We start from the raw sequence: 7,705 nt of genomic DNA, 5'->3' as shown, positions 1-7,705 counted from the left end.
TGCATGTAAATAAAAATTTATGACGATAAAAACGGATATGAGTAAAACTTATGATATGGTATAATAGTCTTTTATGGAACAACTATTATTGAAAATGTGGTTTTTGTCCGGTTTGGGTATCCAGGGTGATGACATGCATTTCTTTGGTCACTTATAAGATCTTACTTAGTGGTCAACCTAATGGTAGCATTGTTCCAGAGAGGGGACTGAGACAACGGAATCCCCTATCTCCATATTTATTCATTTTATGCACACAAGCTCTTATTGCAAATATTACAAAAGAAGAGAAAGAGAAACGATTAACAAGACTAGAAATATCGTGAGGAGGACTTGCGGTTTTACATTTACTCTTCGCGGATGATAGTTTTTTCTTCTAGGCGAATGTGGTTGAATGTGATGTTATCCTCAAGCTCCTTAAAGATTACAAAGCGGTGCCAGGCCAATTAATAAATTTTGATAAGTCATCTTTGCAATTTGGTCAAAACTCATAAGGTATCAGATTCAGAGAGAATGGACATTCAAAATAAACTTGGCATTATCAAGTTAGGAAGTATGGAAAATTATTTGGGAATACCAGAAAGTTTGGTTGGATTCAAAACACAAGTTTTCAGTTTCTTGAATGAAAGGGTCAATAATAAGGTGAACAGCTAGACAATCCAGTTTCTCACTAATGGTGGAAAATAAGTAATGATAAAATCAGTAACTTCGGCAATGCCAAATCATGTCATGTCTTATTATAGATTACCAAAGGCAGTTATAAAGAAAATTATGGGGGCTATTGCTCACTTCTGGTGGAATAGTGGTGGCAATAAAAGAGATATATTGGTTCTCGTGGGACAAGATATATAAATCCAAGGAGGATGGAGGTCTTAGCTTTTGAGATCTTGAAGATTATAATACGGTTTTGTTGGCTAGGCAGTTATGGGTTTTGATAGACAAACATGATTGTTTGTTTACAAAAGTATTTAAGGGCCGATATTTTCAGAATCATTTTCGGAATATAGATCCATTGGATCCTCACTGATTTTATTCACCATCCTATGGCTGGAGAAGTATCTACTTAGCTAGATTTCTTCTTAACAAAAGGCTTATCAAAAGAGTAAAAACGGGACAGACCATCTCCGTATGGAATGACCCGTGGATTCCTACTCCTCGCCCCATGTCAGCTAAACCAAAAACGCTACCCCAATTTTTAAATCCTTATTTGAAGGTGGATCATCTCATCGATCCACTCACTAAATCTTGGAATGTGGATTTGCTTAATGCATATATACACCCGGATGATGTCAAAGTGATTAGAGGACTGGCTATAAGTCGAAATGGTAGGCATGATTCTTATGGATGTTCCTTTACAGAGTCAGGAAAATTTACTGTTAAATCGGGGTGTAGGGTTGAGTCATTAATTCCAGACAAGGCACAACAAATACTCCCTTATGCTCCAAATATTAAATCTCTATTGGCCTTCTCTTGGAAACTTAAATATTCTACGAAACTGAGACATTTTGTTTGGCAAGTTATTTCAGGTACTATACCGTTTGCAAAAAAATTGAGGGCACGAATCATCAATTGTGATACTCGATGCAATATTGTAGTGCGGAGGAAGAATCAATTAATCATGCTTTATTGAATGTCCGTCAACTTTGAAAACCTGAGCCTTATCAAAAATCTCTTCCTTCCTGGTATTTTTTCAACCTTTTCGATGTTTACTAATATGGATTATCTCTTTTGGAAATTGCCAAAAGAATATGATTTTAATAACTTTCCATGTATACTGTTGTACATTGGAAAAAAATAGAAACAATAAGGTTTTCAATAATAGGGATAGAAATCCACAGAAAATTCTTAGAAATCGCTGAAGTGTAGGGCGGGTATGGGCAGAGACGCAGCTCACAATTCCATAAAGACAATTTATGGTTCCACAGGCCTCTGACTAGCAATCATCGGAACATTTGAGAGTCCTTTTTATAGATGCTGCATGGAAAGAGAATGATAAATTTTTGGGGTAAGGATGGTTCTATAAAGCCGTGGGGTCATAAGAGATGATGATGGGGGCGATGAATCTCCGAAGAAACTTATCAACTTTACATCTAGAATGTGAAATTTTGATAGGGGCTATGGAGTACATAAAGATCATAGACGTAATTTTTGCAACAGACTGTTCTCAGTTGATGAAGATGGAGTCCTCAACGAATGGTCAGCTTTTGTTACACTTGGAGGAGTTCCAACGTAATAAGACTTTCTTTCTCACCTTCAAAATTCAACATATTCCAAAAGCAATTAATTTAGTGGTGGACAAGTTTGCACAAAGTGTTAAGAGTTCTCTTTCAATTGTGTTTATTGTTGATTCTATATCACCGGTTTGGCTTTCCGAACCACAATTATTTAATTTCGTTTTTGTTGTAAAAAAAAGTTATGGAGTTTAAATCTACTATGGTGAAGAGAGAAAAAGACTGAGAGAGAGAGATTTCCGGCCGACGGCGAGGCTCCTTGAGCCACCGTCGGTCCGGTTGTGGGGTTTCTTCTTGTTTTTTTTAAAAAAGAGCTTGGTTTTGTTCGGGGTCTCTAGATCAAATAGGGGTTTCGGCGGCGCACTTCTCTTCGGTGGTCGTCCGATTTGCTTCTGGGAAGGGGTGGCTTCTTCAGTACTTTCTTCGCCGGCTTTGGTTACCGGGAGGTGGTGGCTCTTTCAGCATCGCTATCGCCGGCTTCTGTTACCGGGAGGCGGTGGCTTCCGCAGCACTGCTCGCGCCGGCTTCCGCCTAAGGTTTTTCTATTTTTTAGATCTTCGAATTTGAGCCTCATCTGATTTTCTACCTCTCGATCTGAATCTGTTGCCGCATGTATGTCGGAGATGATGAATCGATTGTAGGCTTTTAATATCTTTTGATAATTCGTAGATCCGGTTTGGTTTGTGTGATTTTTATGCGTTTGGTGATTTCGAGTTATTCGAATGTTTGGCTGAATGGGTCAATTCCGGATTCGACTCTGCTGTCGACGGTGGCCATTAAGTCGTCGTGGCGTAGGCTATGGTACCGGAAGAAGAAGGGAGGCGTGCGTAGATCGTGATGCACAGGCTAGGGTTTCCTTTGGTTATGGGCTTTGGGCCAAGTTGCTTTCTTTGGTGTAGGGCCTTTGTTTTTGGGTCTCCTTTTGTTGTAATGTGTGTGTGGGCTTTGGTCGCTGGACTTTATCATAATAATAACATTCAGTTGGAAAAAAAAATCTACTATGATTTTTGATTCTCTATTAGTTAGGCACTAGGATAAGATCCGCGCCTTGCGCGGGATTAAGTTATTATTTTTATTATATTTTGGAGAATGAAACAATAGTTTGGCTTCATTTGGATTACGGGTGTTCAATCCGGATATTGGGTTGGTTTCGGTTCGGTTCGGTTTTTTCGGTATTTGGTTAGTAAAATATAACTACTATTCTAAATCCATATTGACTTTGACTTTAGTCTTTCACATACTTTTGAAAGATTTCAACTGGACGACTAAATTGATCAGCCAATGTTGTTGCTTTAAATCATTAGTGTTTATATATATATATATATATATAAATTATTTAGTTTGAATATTTATTAAATAAAAATTCATATGCGTTATATTTTATTATCACAAAAAAATAATCTATTGATCACAAAATTTTCAGAGTGGGAATATTCAAATTTCTAATAATATATAGACGTTTTGAAAAATTCAAATATAACATATAAGAAAAAATATAAATGTTTTTATTATATATTTAATGTGATTTTTTAATATCTTTCAATAATATAAAATTAAAAAAACGAACTAAGATACCAAAATTGTTATCAAATATTTATTATTCATAATAATTAATTTTCATATATACGTTAATCATATTAGGTAATTTCGTAGCTTCTAATTAAGGAAAGTGCAAAAAAAAATTTGGTAGATTATTTATCAATTCGATAGTTAGTTTAATAAAAAAAATATAATGTAAGTCAAGATGGACCAACCTATTTTTCTAAGAATAGTATATTTTATATAGTCATTTATTAAATGAGAATTTATAATCATACAGTTCTATGATCATTCATATCATTTTATAACTGAATATTTAAATCATTGATAACAAAATTTTCAATGTGAAATCTTTAATAAGTTTATAATTTATAAATGTTTTTGAAAATTCATTGAAAGTTTTAATATTAAAATATTTATGTAATCTTATGGTATATAGTATAACCTATATATATATATATATAAAAAATATATATGTTTTATTATTAAATGATATTTTTTACTCATATGGTTTTAAAATAATGTGTATCTTCTTATAATATTAAATAAAAGTTCATATTAATATAATTTTATGATTATTTGTAACTTATTATGACAAAACAAATAATCTATTGATCACAAAATTTTCAGAGTGGGGATCTTTAAATTTCTAATAATTTATAGACGTTTTGAAAAATTCAAAATATAACATATAAGAAAAATTATAAATGTTTTTATTATATATTTAATGTGATTTTAAATATATTTTAATAATATAAAATTAAAAAAAGAACTAAGATACAAAAATTGTTATCAACTATTTATTATTCATTATAATTAATTTTCACATATACGTTAATTATATTAGGTAATTTTGTAGCTTTTATTTAAGGAAAGTGCAAAACATTTTTTGGTACGTTATTTATCAATTCGATAGTTAGTTTAATAAAAAGTGTAATATAAGTTAAGATGGACCAACCTATTTTTCTAGGAATAATATATTTTGTATAGTTATTTATTAAATAAGAATTTATAATCATACGGTTCTATGATCGTTCATATCGTTTTATAACAAAAGATTTAAATCATCGATAACAAAATTTTCAATCTGAAATCTTTAATAAGTTTATAATTTATAAATGTTCTTGAAAATTCATTGAAAGTTTTAATATTAAAATATTTATGTAATATTATGGTATATAGTGTTTAATATATATATATATATATTTATTTATTTTATTATTAAAAGATATTTTTTACTCATATGGTTTTAAAATCATGTGCATCTTCTTATAATAAAAATGTTAAACCATTGATCATTAATTTTTAATATAATAATTTTAATAGTTTTAGTCATTTATTGTCGTTTTTAAAAATTCAAAATATAACATATACGAAATAATCTAAATTTTATTTTTATAGCTAATTTGATTGTTTAATTTATTTTAATAATATAAAATTAAACAAAAAATGATGGAAGAGATATACATTGTTATCAAATCTTTATTATTAAACTCATTAATTGTCATATATATATATTAGTCATTTATAGTAATTCCGTAGGTTTTATTTACGGAAAGAAAATATCATATCATATCATTATATCATATAGTTTGACCAACTTATGTATTTAACAACACATAAAAATCGAATGTGGACCTACTTATTTTTCAATTGAATGTAATTGACTACCTAATTGAGTGCCACCTATGCATTGGGGCCTCTTTTAATTAATACAAAATTGAAGTTACATCTTTTGAAATGTTTCTCAATTAATATATAAGGGATTTGAAGACATTTTTTTGTTGATGGAAAAAGACATATTCTCTTCATTTTTTAATTTTCGTATTAATTTTGTTAGTGTGGATACTTAATTATAATTTTTGTTTGTAAACCAAACGCCATAAAACTTATCGACAATATCAATTTAAATCTGGAATTTTGTATCTAATATAATTACTGCAAATAAGTGTATTTAACATATTTATACCATTCAACGAGACTTCATGTTCTCTTAAGTTCTGAAATACTCGCTGTCTGTAGTTTCAAAGTATTTGTTAAGGATTCCTTAATCCTCAGGGGTGCAGAGGAACAATCAAACTATGATTCCAATAAGATTTACTCCTAATAAAAACAAAAAACAAGAACCAGCAGCAGCTAACAAGTGAAAGCACCGTGTAATGACTTGCAAAAACCAGATAACTATAACATATCGAAAACCAATCGTCGAACCAATCCCATGCCTAACTTAAAAACATCAAGCTTTGCTCTAATTCGGATTCATAAGAAAACAGATTGTAGGATAGATTTAGTAGCTGAAAACAGATTAAATCTGAATCAACTGTGGATCTATCCCAACGGTTGTCTGGCCGCTTGCTGATTCAACAGCTATTATTTTCTGCATCCTCGAAAAATAGCCATGCCACCAGGACGAGGCATAACATTCGATACAAGGTGCAACTAATCTCAAATGCAACACACAAAACAAACAAAAAAAAATAAAATTCATGTGAACACGATTGATTGTAGGATAGATTTAGTAGCTGAAAGCAGAGGAAAAATCCGCTTCACCTGTGGATCTATCCCAACGGTTGTCTGGCCGCTTGCTGATCTAACAGCTATTCGTTTATGCACTGTTGCTCAATGACTATGCCACTCAGTTTGACATAGCCATCGAGACAGAGTGCAAAACTACATAGGAAAAAAAAAACATAAAGCTTAGCTTCAGTATCCAAGATTAGAGTAGAACACACATAGGAAAGCATATATATATTTATTGAATAGAAACTCTGACGCTAAAGCGGCGCCGAAGATTTTACAAAAAACGGCATTTGATACAAGAGCGAAGAACTAGGGTTTTCGAGTGACGGTGTCGTCTGGTCCGTTAAATAAAGCAACGTATTTCCATCAGTTTGCTGGGCCGGAACCAAAGCCCATTGATTTTTTTAGTCGGGTCGGGTTCAGATACCGGGTCCTTGCACGGCGGCTGATACGAAACTATGAAAGAATAGGGTTTTACGATGGAGAGGGAGTCGCTTCATTTAAATTCTCAGATGGGCCGATCTACGAAATCCCATATTCTTTGTTACGATCGTTCGGGTTAAGTCGGGTCAATTAAGATCAATCGGGTTGCATTTTATACGAATTCAGAAAACAAATTATAGCTTATTTAAAAAAAAAAAAGAAGCTCATTAGCTAAACTCTTAACACAGCATATTCCATTATCGATCAATCTGTTCAAATTTGCAATGAGCTCGCTTAAAACGGATACATGAGTTTGCACTTTATCGATATAGTTCATACTCTATACTGATCTATTTACGAAAATCATGGCTTTGTTTATATAAGGGATACTTGTTTAATTTTTCAAGGATTCATAAAAACTCTTACAGATATCTCACCACTTGGTTTAAATATCATATGGGTTGTGTTTTCTTAGGAGTTTCTTTACCATCAGTTATTACGGTTGGGAAACGGCCAATTCCAACATCAACACTATTATGATGTCCCGGATATGTACTGATCTCTTGTGTTAAAATATACATTACTCAAAAATATATTTGCATTTGATACATCAACTCGTAGAAATCGGTTTTCTTCATACATTGATCCAAAATTCATAACTTAACCGTGTATTGACAGGGACATGGCATTGACATGTCATATGAATCAACTTAAATTATTTGTGAAACTATTGTTATTTTTTTTATCAAACTATTGTTAAATATATAAAAAAATTAAAAGGTGTCATTGTTTTTTTTTGGTAGGTTGCAGGGGATATGTCCCCTACTCTTTATTCAAACTCAAAACAAATTACAAGTAAACATGATGAGGTCTAGAAACCCCATTCCAGTCCTCCAACAAAACAGAAACAACAGACTCCGGAACAGCCTCAAAATAATGTAATCCAAATGGTAAAGAAAACACATAGTTAGCTAATCCATCGGCAAGATGATTAG

At 32.0% G+C, this 7,705-nt stretch overlaps 1 long non-coding RNA gene and 2 other non-coding genes across 3 annotated transcripts; all 3 read right to left on the bottom strand.

Moving 5' to 3' along the window:
* Window positions 1-5,828: 5,828 nt before the first annotated feature.
* LOC125577599 lies at window positions 5,829-7,085 on the bottom strand. The gene is made up of 2 exons (XR_007316010.1): window positions 6,318-7,085; window positions 5,829-6,206 (listed from the first exon to the last, which is right to left on the bottom strand). It is a non-coding gene; the product is annotated as an uncharacterized LOC125577599 (long non-coding RNA).
* Window positions 6,040-6,206, bottom strand: LOC125578855. The gene has a single exon (XR_007316936.1). It is a non-coding gene; the product is annotated as a small nucleolar RNA snoR143 (small nucleolar RNA).
* On the bottom strand, window positions 6,268-6,435 carry LOC111200568. The gene has a single exon (XR_007316935.1). It is a non-coding gene; the product is annotated as a small nucleolar RNA snoR143 (small nucleolar RNA).
* Window positions 7,086-7,705: the final 620 nt, after the last annotated feature.

This window comes from Brassica napus, chromosome A9 (genome assembly GCF_020379485.1).
Source record: "Brassica napus cultivar Da-Ae chromosome A9, Da-Ae, whole genome shotgun sequence".
In the NCBI taxonomy this organism is placed as follows: Eukaryota; Viridiplantae; Streptophyta; class Magnoliopsida; order Brassicales; family Brassicaceae; genus Brassica; species Brassica napus.
This window is presented reverse-complemented; position numbering and strand designations above follow the sequence as displayed.